At 37.1% G+C, this 13,197-nt stretch overlaps 1 protein-coding gene across 6 annotated transcripts in view; it reads left to right on the top strand.

Moving 5' to 3' along the window:
* The window catches only part of BCAS3 (BCAS3 microtubule associated cell migration factor), a 494,341-nt gene that overhangs the window by 61,901 nt on the left and 419,243 nt on the right, over positions 1-13,197 (top strand). The gene's annotated exons all lie outside the window — the stretch shown is intronic.

Raw genomic sequence — 13,197 nt, forward strand, 5'->3', positions numbered from 1 at the left:
CCTCCTTGGACTCAGTGTTCTGTGTGGAGAAGAAAAAGATGTAAGCAAGAAAAAGTGAACATGATAGTTTTTCCTGGAATGGAAAAATCAGAAATGGCCCACAGGCCGCGCATGCCGCTCAGGAGGGCTGTGAATGCGGCCCAACACAAAATCGTAAATTTACTCAAAACGTTATGAGATTTTTTTGTGATCACATTTCACAATGTATTTAATGTGTGGCCCAAGACAACTCTTCTTCCTGCATGTTCATGGCCCAGGGACACCAAAAGGTTGGACACCCCTGACTGAGGAAGAAGAGGAGGAAGATGAGGACTAAAATTCACTTATCTGGCACATTTTATATGATTCTTCAATAAATCTTGGGAACCAAAAAAAGAAGTTTATGGAAGATATCAAAAGGAGAGATATTTCTGTCTATATGAGATTTTTTAAATAAATAAAGATATACTCTTTAATTTGCTCGTGTTTTAAATTTCAGTTCTGCTTTTTAAAAAAAATATTTATTTATTTTTAGAGAGAGGGGAAGGGAAGGAGAAAGAGAGGGAGAGAAACCTCAGTGTGTGGTTTCCTCTTGCTTTGCCCCCTCCTGGGGACCTGGCCTGCAACCCAGGCATGTGTCTTGATTGGGAATCGAACTGCGACACTTTGGTTTGCAGCCTGCACTCAGTCCTCTGAGCTACACCAGCCAGGGCTCAGTTCTGCATTTTATAGTACTGTGTGTGTGTGTCTGGTGCATGTGTTTCTGTAACCAGAACAGGGACTGCATACATAGAGCTAACATGCTCTTGGTGTTTTTATTCGTATTACTGAGAAGGCCACTGTAGTAGCATCTCAAGTTAATCATATAACTTGAGATGCATGCCATGGCATTACAGTTTTTCAGTGGTGAATAATACCCTTCTTCAACCTACCTCACAGCACTATAGTGAGGATAAGTGAAGTAAACTATAATTTTTTTTGAAATGTTTACTGATAATGTGGCTGAAATGGATGGTTGCCCCATGTTCCTATGGGGTTCCCAAGAGGGGGTCCCATGGTTCACCACTGGTCGGAGGGAAGAAGTGGGTACAAAATTCTTGATGTCGTTCCCTATCAACATCTCCCTTTCCCCCTCTGACGTTATTCTCAAAGTGCCGCCATTGCTGTCTTGAGGACGTGGGGACTAAGTTCCTCATGTCCTTTTTCCTTGTTTACCTCAATTACCTTGAGAAGCCCAAAGGTCATCTCTCATCTTTACACTCTCCTCCCGATAGCATTCACTTGTCAAGACTTTCAGATCTGTTTATTCCCCTGCTCCCTCCACTACTCGACTGACTCCTGAAACTTTTTGGCTGGGGCCTCTGGAAGTCCCTGTCTATCATCTGCAAAATCCCCCTGTATTCTTAAGCTCTTTTAAAATGTTCTTTTCCTTTCTCCTAGTTCCTTTTTTAGTTAATACCTCTCATTTCTTATGGTATTTTTATCTCGTGGTTTTCTGTAGTGCCAATGTGTTCATAATCCCTAATCTAATGATACTGAACATCTTTCATGTGCTTATTTGAAGTCCCTTTATTTTCTTTGGTGACATGTCTACTTGTGTCTTTTGCCATTAATGTTGAATTTACAGAATTCTTTACATACTCTGAATTAAAGGCTTTGTTGGATGTATGATTTGCAAATATTTTTTTGTGTGTGTTGATGGCTTATATTTTCATCTCCATTTAAATGAAATCCAATTAATTTATTTTATTTTCAAATGAGAGGATTATTATCTCAAAAATATGTTGCCACAAAGTAGTGGAAGCTCTTATATTAACTTTGAAACTCTGTTTTGCTTCTCATTTCTTTTTTTTTTTTTAAAGATTTTATTATTTATTTATTTATCTTCAGAGGGGAAGGAGAGGGAGAGAAACATCAATGTATGGTTGCCTTTCGTGCGTCCCCTGCTGGAGGTTGGCCTGCGGGAACTGGCCTGCAACCCAGGCATGTGCCCTGACTGGGAATCAAACCGTGATCCTCTGGTTCACAGGCCTGCGCTCAATCCACTGAGCTACACCAGCCAGGGCTCATTTCTCAGATAATCATTATATTTGGGGAAATTAGTGTTTACTCGGTAGTAAGAACATTGTGTTGTTCAGCAAGATTTATTTCCCTGTTGTCTGTCTCTTATTTTTTAATGAATCATATATGTTTATAGTTTCTTTTAATAATTTTTAAATCCTCGCCTGAGGATATAATTATTAATTTTAGAGATTGGGGAAATGAGGGGGAGAGAGAGGAAAAGAAATATTGAGGTGAGAGAAACATCAACTGGTTACCTCTCGTACACACCCCTCTGGGGACCTAACCTGGAACTCACACATGTGCCCTGACTGGGTTGAACCCATGATGTTTTGTTTCATGGGATGATGCTCCAACCAACTGAGACACACCAGCCAGGGCCATGTGTATAGTCTTAAATGTCAAATCATCCTCCAACTTATGACAAAAANGAATTTCCAGAATTCTTTACATACTCTGAATTAAAGGCTTTGTTGGATGTATGATTTGCAAATATTTTTGTGTGTGTGTTGATGGCTTATATTTTCATCTCCATTTAAATGAAATCCAATTAATTAATTTTATTTTCAAATGAGAGGATTATTTTCTCAAAAATATGTTGCCACAAAGTAGTGGAAGCTCTTATATTAACTTTGAAACTCTGTTTTGCTTCTCATTTCTTTTTTTTTTTTAAAGATTTTATTATTTATTTATTTATCTTCAGAGGGGAAGGAGAGGGAGAGAAACATCAATGTATGGTTGCCTTTCGTGCGTCCCCTGCTGGGAGTTGGCCTGCAGGAACTGGCCTGCAACCCAGGCATGTGCCCTGACTGGGAATCGAACTGTGATCCTCTGGTTCACAGGCCTGTGCTCAATCCACTGAGCTACACCAGCCAGGGCTCATTTCTCAGATAATCATTATACTTGGGGAAATTAGTGTTTACTCGGTAGTAAGAACATTGTGTTGTTCAGCAAGATTTATTTCCCTGTTGTCTGTCTCTTTTATTTTTTAATGAATCATATATGTTTATAGTTTCTTTTAATAATTTTTAAATCCTCGCCTGAGGATATAATTATTAATTTTAGAGATTGGGGAAATGAGGGGGAGAGAGAGGAAAAGAAATATTGAGGTGAGAGAAACATCAACTGGTTACCTCTCGTACACACCCCTCTGGGGACCTAACCTGGAACTCACACATGTGCCCTGACTGGGTTGAACCCATGATGTTTTGTTTCATGGGATGATGCTCCAACCAACTGAGACACACCAGCCAGGGCCATGTGTATAGTCTTAAATGTCAAATCATCCTCCAACTTATGACAAAAATTAGTTATCCTCTACTTTACAGGCAGAGTGCAAAGGCCCCGAGGAGGGAGGATATGTTGTGTTTTTGGATAATGGCAAGAAAGAGCCCAGTGAGGCTGGGGCAAGATGGGTGAGGGAGTGTTAAGAGATAGGTGAGAGAGAAATAAATAATGGGCCAAAGGCGGGTCCTACCTTATCACCTTTATTTTCTGTTAATTGCATATGCTTCTCTCCAGCTGGACTAGCCATACTTTGTGTGGACTTTGGCGTTACAATACTTCATTTGTCTTTTTTGTCTTTTGTCTTATTTTTTCCACTCCTTACCCAAATATTCTTATTCTTTGAAACCCTAATTCCAATTTGGCATTCTTGATGAAACCTTTCTGGTCAACCAAGCAAAGATGATCTGTATAAACTATTTGGGTGCTTCAAAGGGAATTCAATGCACATCATTCACTTTCTTCTTCTTATTTCATGTGTACTGGCTTTCTGAGTAGTCCAGAGATTCCTGTTGAGGAATGATGACTTCAGTACGGCTTTTTGTTTATCTGTTGTATCCTTTCAAATAGTCTGAAGCATTAACTGAGGCTCATGGTTGTTACTTAATAATTGCCCGTGTTTAGTTTATGATTAAAGATTGGTGTGATTTCACTAATTTTTTAACATCAGCTCTGTATCAGAATGCCTTCATCTTATTTTAAGTTATTATAATAGCTCCCATTTACTAATCATTTACAATGTGCACGTTAGGTAGAATCTCCAGTTTACAGATGTGGCAATTAAAGTTCAGAATTAAGGTTATAAACCAAATAGTTGCAGAAACAAGTTTTAAAGTTCACGTGTGTCTGGCTTTAAATTTCATACTCTTTCTATTTTGTGACTAGAAATCATGTTAGTTGGTTTTTGGGCATTCTAAATTAAGGCTTAATGTGTCATGCTAATTAAATATTGACTCCTTAAGTGCACACACATCTATTTACATATTTGTATTATTGATATATATTTGTTTATTTAATTTGCATATATATCAATAATTCCTAGGCATTTTAAGATTTTGGGTGACACAGTTTTCCTTCTACTTCATAATAGCCAGATACTAGACTTTTTCATCATGAACTACTTTAGCTTGGCATAGTTGTTCTAAACTAAATGTGCTTTCTTTTCCCACTATATATAGAGTTTCCATAATAAGCTATGAGGGTGCCATGTGTATGGTTTGAGATGAATTCTGCTTTTAATGTTTCTCATCTTATGATATTTGGCTTCTCCAGATTTCTTCGTGGGCAGCCATACCATATGTGAATTGGGCTGCATAAAGTGTTCGACTGTGGGGAGGGTGGATGAGGTGTGGCTACATGAAATGAAATGGAGTAAAATATAAATCATTACTCCCTTGTAGAATTGATGACAGGAAAGTATGTAAACATATGGAATACAGTTAGAATTTTATGATATAATGCAACTCAAGCATGTAGTAAGCCCAAATTAAAAAACTCATTCATTGAAGATGTTAGACATCCTACTTATAAAACTGTAGCATTTAGAATTTAGGAATATAATGGGAAGTAAGCACCCACAGATAAGAATATGAGCAATAATAGTGTTTTTGTATGAATGTATTTTTTACAGATTTGGGGAGGAATGTGAATTTTAAAAGCATTGTTGGAGAGTAACTGAGCAAATAGTATTTATGAAATTTAATTTGTCCAGCTATCCCACACATGTCCTTTTACTTAGCAGTTTCATGTTTGAAAATTGACTTCATGGGAACAGAAGTATCACTTTATAAGCATGTCGGTGGCCCTGGCTGGGTTGCTCAGTTTGTTAGGGCGTCATCCCATGTTCTTAATATGGAGGTATTTGTTGACCTGGAGGGATGTACCTGATGCATTGAGTGAGAATGATCAGATGCAGAATCATCTGTAGACAGTGTTCCCATTTTGTAAAAGTTCTGTAAAAAATGTAAAGTGTTTTGCAAAAACATGCTGTATTTAACTACATGTGTTTTATTTGAGATGTGGAATGTAAAATGAGTGTATGAGCTGACTGTAAGTGTGTAGGAATTTCAGATACTCACGGGCAAGGCTTATGAACAGGTGCAGACACTTTGACTTGGTGTGGGGCTGCGCGTGGTTGTGTCCGTGTCTGCAAGTCAGCCACTAAAATGAAAGGGAGGCCAGTTATCCCTGTTTCTGAGGTTACTTTGTTTTTCAGGAAACCTTTCTCTTAAAAGCTCAAGGTAAAACTTGTTAAACCTTTATGTTGTAGTATTGGCAATCACTTCTAAAATTGAACTAATTAATGTTTTAATGAAGGAGATTGTTTTTTATTCTAATGCATATATATTTCCCCCCCAACATTTTATTTAAAAACCATCAAACTCCCAGAAAGATAGGAAGAAAAGGCTAGAACTCCTCTCTTGTTAGATGAAAGAGTGGAAAAGCCCACCTGTAATCTTCCCACTCTAATCAACTATCAATGTCATGCACACGGTTTCTTTCTTTTTGCCACTAAACACCTTTCTTATTGGCTTCAAATTTTTAGTGCAGGTATAGTTTATAGTAGAGAAGCACAAAGCTTTACATGTTGTAGTTTGAGTATTGACAAATGCGTGTAATCATGTAACCCCTATTTCTACAAAGATAGAGATATTTGTTACCCAGGAAGTTCTCACATGCCCCTTTCAACTCACCCTCATCTCCACAAGTGACATCTACTGTCTGATTTCTTTACATTATAGGGAATGGTTTTCTCTGTTTTTGATGATGCTGTGTGTATCAGTGTATGTTTCCTTTTTATTGTTGAGTATGCACACTGAATTATTTTCTTTTGATGGAATTTGGGTTGAGTATAGTTTTGAGTTGTTAGAAATAAAGCAGTTGTGAACTTTCTCATGAGTCTTTTTGTGTTACGGAGTTTGAGTCATCATTTGAATGGGTTGAGACAGATAAATAAATATGAGGTTGTGTATAATATGAGGCTCTGTTAAGTTCTTCAAAGAAAAAGAAATCAGGTGTGGAGATAGAGCATGATTGAGAATGATCTTTGAAAATATTTTAACAAGACCTAAGAAAGTATATAAATGAATTACAGAGATAACTAGGGCATAGCTGGGCATTTCCCAGCAGAAAGCAGAAAATGCAGTATTCCTGGAGCAGGAGTGTGCTGGGCATATTCCAGTGTGGGTGTGCAAGGTGGAGAGAGGCTGGCATTGTGGTAGAAAGAGCAAGAGGAGAGTCTAGGATGTGAACGGTATTTTTTTTTTTTTACTGGAAAAGTAAATGAATGGATTCACCATATTAGAGTTTCTAGCAACAAAACAATTGCATAAAGTTTATTGAATTCTCACATGTTGCAGCACCTACTTACTCTGTTGCTTTTATTATTTTTTAATCCTCACAACAGCCCTATGTGAGGTATTGCTTCTTATCCCTACTGTGCAGATGAGAGAATTAAAGCACTAAGGGATTAAACACATTAGCCTTTGTCAGTACTTTTGTTTGTAGTAGACAAGTTGGTCATAGTTTTATATAATAGTGCTTTTTTGGTGTGAGCCCAGGGAGCAGAGGAGAGAATTCCGTTCTATCTTTCAGGGTCACATGTGGCATTTAGCACCACAACTTAGGCACGTTATGTAACCTTTCTTAAGGGCAGTTTACTCCTCTGTAAATGGATGGTTTGTAATTCTGTGCTTCTAAAAGTGGGATGAGTCTAATCTGTGAAGGAGCACAAGGGCCCTTCCTGATCATCCAAGTGAAATAATACGGTTCTGCTGAATGTGAAGGCATACTCACATGCAGAACATTGTAATCGACGGAGAAAGGTAATAAACTTAGCAATAATGAAAAAATGTTGTCTTTAATATTTTAAACTTTTTGAAGTCACTGTGGAGGCTAAAATGTATGCACAAATTTTGGATATTTGATTAAAATGACAAAGATGTCTTTGGTAATCATATTTGGGTAAAACTGTTCCAGGCAGTTAAGAGTTCTGTCCCGTTCCTCCTTCCCGTGGTTGGGCCACGGCACCTGCAGCGCGCATGTCTGTTTTTGTATTTCTCCCTCCTCATCTCCTTTCCTACTTTGTTGCTGTCTTCTCTCTGTCTTAAAAATACTTCTCATAGAAGTCCTCTGTTTAGGAAAGAAATTTTGTAGCATGTAATAGAAAATTTTTAGGAAAAGAGAAATTTCTAGTGGGAAAAAGGTCAAACAGAATCTAAAATTACACATAATAAAATTATTGACTATAAATTGGCAATAGAATCATATTTTTAGTTAAAATTAGATCTGTAATATATGACTACAATTTTACGCTCACACTGAGAGAATCTATGTGGAAAACTGGACAAACAGAATTATATATTTTGTGAAAGAAAATCATTTTAGTAAAATAAAAAAGTGGAATGGGAGACTTGGAAATGATTTAACTGGTAAAATGCATTAATTTATTCAATGGAATCTTTCTCCAAAAGACTTTCTCAGCTAAAATTCATTACTATTAGCATTATTTCGTGTAAATATTTATGTTTGAGACATCATCCACAACATGAGAAGAGTAGAGTTGAGATATCTCATTATCAGTTGGAGTTTTATTTGCATCTGAATTTATTTTTGGATCCTGACAGAAGTGGTTTCTATTGATATCTTGAAATCTTTAAGGCTGATTTATGAGCTTAAACTTGTTTTAAGCAAGTTTGCAATGGCATGTATTTTGGGGGATATTATTTAACATTTTCTGACATGCAAACTGTCTTGAATTTTTTTGAGGGGGAGAGGAGTTGTGACTTGGTGGCCAAGCCCATTTTCATTACTTTAATTGTGCGATTTGTTAGGATTTTAAGCTTTTTATAAATGTTTTAGTGTTAGAGGACAGAATTAAAAGGATTTAGAATAAAAGGAGTTTAACAAAAGGACTTTGCAACAGGATTGCAATGGTTTTTATATTTGATGGATTTGTCTGGCTGCTTTTCATTTCAATCATCATGCTACATTCTGTTAAATGCTGTAGAACAGGTGTGTGTAACGTCATACTCTGTATTGTACATGCAAATAAACACAATTTTCTATATAAAAAGTTAATCCTCTACAATTTGGAGGATTACACTGTGGGAGGGTGATGGCTCCATCAGGCATCCCGGACAGTACGTGCCACCATTTATGCTGCACGGAAAATCAGGTTAATAGCTACAGTGTTCATGAGATGGTAGAATTTTTATGCTAACACTGTCAAATTTTTATTTACTCGAACTATATCCACAATGAAATTAGTTAAAGCATAGTGAAGGTTTTTTTAATAATGTATTTTATTGATTATACCATTACAGTTGTCCCCTTTCTCAGAGTGGAGGTTTTGTTGCATAGCTTTCGAACTCTGAAATTACATTAAAAAAAAAAGTGAAGAGCGTGCCTCAGATAAATTTGGAGATTTCATTGTTATTTGTTTACTCATTGTAGACTCTGGTTCTTTCTACTGGCGTGGGTTTAGTGGCAGGTGCATCAGGGGTTATGCTGTTCTCAAGTTAGGGCTTTGTTTTGTAGTTTAGATTTTTTGCTTGGAGTCCTTCTCTGAGTACCCGTGAAGAGTGTGAGTCTTAAGTGTTAGGTGGCTGACCTTCTGTGGAGTAAAGCTGGCAGTACTAATGTGTAATCGATTAGGTCAGCAAAACCAGTGGAGTTCTTGAAATCAGGCTTGAGAAAAACAAAACAACAAGGTAGGGATATGATGTTTCATTCATCAACACATCAAACTGGTATGTTTAATACAGGTGTAAGCGGTAAAAAAAATCTTGCAGACACCAGGAAGCAGAAGGAAAATAGTTATTGTTGAAAGTGAAGGTAAAATAGGTAGGAGTGAATAGTTGGGATTGTATAGATGAAGTTTGGTTATAATTAATTCAGAACATAAATACTGTGGGCTATGGACCAGTTAATTTTTAACTTGTGACTTGTCTGGGTCATACTGTTAATTGTGAAAACTGATTTATTTGTTCAGCAGAGGGGAAACAGCACACAATCTGTAGTAACTAATGATTTGTAAATACTTAAACACTGATTGTTATAGCTCCTAAAATTTTTTTTAAAGTTGTAAAGGACTTTATTCATAAACATTACTTGTGTTTTTAGTTTTGATCTTTATCAGACTCTGGTGTTGATAATATTGTCTGTCAAGAGGTGATAGAGCTGGTCTTACCTTGTTTTGTATAATTACTATATTCACAATTTAAAACTATTGTGTCATGTCACAATCTAAATGTGTAACCACTAATATATCTCCTGTATTAAAACCTTTGTATTAAAATCTTTGGAATGATCCATTAAAATGGAGTATTAACCTTAAAGTTGCATTTTACCCTCCAGCAAAGAAACAAAACATTGTTTAAGAAGTGCTAGAGTTCCCTGGCCATCTCTCCCAAGTATCTGCATCCCAGCTCTCCAAGAGACATATCCCTACCTTGAAGTTGGTGCTTATCTTTATGTATTTATGCATTTGTCCTTTATGTCACTGAATATCTATGTATGTGTGTATCTAATTGTACCTTATTTTTATCTTTTCCAAATTTTTTCATTGCAATAACATTTGTGTTAACATAAAATTTACCATCTTTACAGAAATTTAAGTGTATGGTTCAGTAGTGTTAACATACACTCACAGAGTTCTAGAACTTTCACTGCTTAGAAAACTGGAGTGCTGTCCCCATTGTAAACCAGCTCTCTATTTCTTTCTCCACCCCCGGCCTCTGGAAACAACATTTCATTTTCTGTTTCTATGTGTTTGACTGCTTTAGAAGCTTCAGATTACTGGAACGATAGACTATTTGTCTTTTTGTAACTATTTCACTTAGCATAATGTCCTCAAGATTCATTCATGTGTAGCACTGACAAAGTTTTCTTCTTAAAGTCTAGGTTATATTTCATTATATGTATATACTACATTTTAATTTTCTATTCATCCATCAATGGACATTGAGGTTGCTTCCACTTTTTGGCTGTTGTGAACATGGGTGTTCCAGAGTTTGGTACATCTTTTGTAAAATAGTATTTGAAGAGCAGTTTTAGTTATCCAGCAAAATTGAATGGAATGAGCAGAGGGTTCCTGTGTGTACACCCGTTCCCACACACGTACGTCTCCCACCATTCACATCCTTCCACACGGGTCCTTACATGGGTGCATCATTATCATCCACAGTTCACATATTCCATTGGAGTTCCCTCTTGGTTTTGATAAATGACTAATGCCACGCACCCAGCACTGCAGCACTATACAGAATAGTGTCACTGTCCCGAATGTCACCTGTGCTCTAGATACTGATCCCTCCTTCCTCCAAACCCCTGACAACCACTAATCTTTTACTGTCCTCACAGTTTTGCCTTTTAAAAATAACATCACACAGATAAACCATGTAGTAGGTGGATTTTTCTGTTTCACTAAGCAAAGCATTTATGTTTCCCTCATGTTATTTCATGCCTTGATAGCTCATTTTGTTTTAGTCCTGAATAATATTCCATTGTCTGGATGTACCACAGTTATCCATTTAGCAAATGAGGGACATCTTGGTTCATTCTGAGTTTTGGCAACTATGAACAAAGCTTCTGTAAACATCCATGTATAGATTTTTGTGAGGACAAAGTTTTTCAACTCCTTCAGTAAAATAGTAAAAGTGTGATTGCTGGATCATGTGATAAGAGTGTTTAGTTTTGTAAGAAACGGGCAGATTGTCTTCCAATGCGGCTGTACCATTTTGCATTCTTACTAGCAATGAGTGAGAGTTTCTGTTGGTCCATATTCTTGCCAGCATTTGGTATTGTCATTGCTTTGGATTTTGGCTAATTTTAATAGATGTGTAGTGGTATCACATTGTTGTTTCATTTTGAATTCCTCTGATGACCTATAACGTGGAGCATCTTTTCATATGCTTATTTGCCGTTGGTTTATCATTTTTGTTTAGGTGGCTGGTTAGATGTTTTTCTCCATGCTTATAATCAAGTTATTTATTTTCTTATTGTCCAGTTTTAAGTGGGGTTTTGCATGTATAATTTGTATAAGAGTCCTTTATTAGATATATCTTTAGCAAATATTTCTCCTAGTCTGTGGCATTTATTCTTTCTGTCTTGACATGTACCTTAAAAGAACAAAACCAAATTATTTAATATTATAGAAAAACAGTTGTAAAGCAGTCCTAGAAGGAGTTTTCTATTTATTGTTTTAACATTTTATTTATTTATTTTTAGAGAGAGGGGAAGGGCAGGAGAAAGAGAGGGAGAGAAACATTGATGTGTGAGAGAAACATTATCAGTTGCCTCTCATGCACCCCCAACCTAGGACCTCGCCCGCAACTCAGGCGTGTGCTCTAACCAGGCATCAAACCTGTGACTTTTGGGTCAAGATACAATCAAGAAACAGACCTCTTCCATCATTACAGCGACCCTCCTCGTGTGGTCTCCTTCCACCGGCCCTAGCCTTTGGGAACCATCAGTCGGTTCTCCATCTCTGTAATAACTTTGTCATTTCAAGATTGTTCAAAAAAAAGATTGTTCTATAACTGGAATTACATACTATGTGAAGTTTTGAGATCAGCTGTTTCATTTAGAAGATGTTTTTTAGGTATATCCAAGTACAGTATATCAACAGTTTCTTTATAGTATTGATTGGTGTTACATGGTATGGAGATAACATTCATATGTTGAAGGACATCTGTGATGATTTCACTTTTTGGCTATTACAAATAAACCTGCTATGATTATTTGTGCACAACTTTGTGCGGACAGAGCTTTTATTTCTTTGGGATATATGCCCAGTATTGTGATTTCTGGTATATTTCGTAAGTGTACTCGTGTTTGTTTTCTCTTTTTTCTTGTTCATTTTTTGCACTTAATTTTTAAAGTACATTTTATTGATTATGCTATTATAGTTGTCCCTCCTTTATCCCCCTCTGTCTAGTACGCCCCTTCCTTCCAGCAAAGAACTTAAAGCATATAAGTTCTTTAGCTTCCCCATTTCCTATACTATTCTTATCACCCTCTGTCTATTTTGTGCCTACCAATTACACTTTTTAATCCCTGCACTGTTTCCCACATTTGTCCCCTTTCCCCTCCCAGCTGATAACCCTCCAAATGATCTCCATACCCCTCTATGATTCTGTTCTTGTTCTGGTTGTTAGCTCAGTTTTTTTTTTTTTTTTTTTAGATTCAGTTGTTGATAGTTGTGAATTTGTTGCTGCTTTAATGTTCATAGTTTTGATCTTCTTTTTCTTAAATAAGTTCCTTTAACATTTTATTTAATAATGGCTTGGTGATGATGAACTCCTTTAGCTTTCCCTTGTCAGAGAAGCACATTATCTGTCCTCCAATTCTAAATGAGAGCTTTGCTGGATAGAGTAATCTAGGTTGTATGTCCTTGCTTTTCATCACTGTGAGTACTTCTTGCCAGTCCCTTCTTGCCTGCAAAGTTTCTTTTGAGAAATCAGGGTGGAGCAACCCACTTCACTGCTTTGTGACTCTGTGTTGGGGGAGGGCTGCAAGAGGGGACTGTGCTGCTGCCTGGCTTCTGGGGGTTTGCCTGGCACTCACATCATTTCAAGTCACTTCACTCACTCCCCATATGCAACTGGCACCCTTCCAGCTATTGCCCTGGTGTTGAATCCAGATTGGGTGGGTTTGCATACATTTTAAGACCAAGTGGGCTGGGCCCTTTAAATGAATTTTCCTAATAATCCAGCAGTTTCTTCCACTGCTCTAGACCTCACTGGTTTTTACAGCCAGAAGTTACAGGGTTTTTTCTTCCTGATGTTGGAACCCTGGGCTGTGAGGTATGGCCTGGAGCTGGAATCACTCACTCCCAAGTATCCTTCCCAATTTTTATCCACTGCACCTGAA

Source organism: Sturnira hondurensis, unplaced genomic scaffold (assembly GCF_014824575.4).
Source record: "Sturnira hondurensis isolate 20B ecotype Veracruz unplaced genomic scaffold, ASM1482457v3 Scaffold0018728, whole genome shotgun sequence".
Classification (NCBI taxonomy): Eukaryota; Metazoa; Chordata; class Mammalia; order Chiroptera; family Phyllostomidae; genus Sturnira; species Sturnira hondurensis.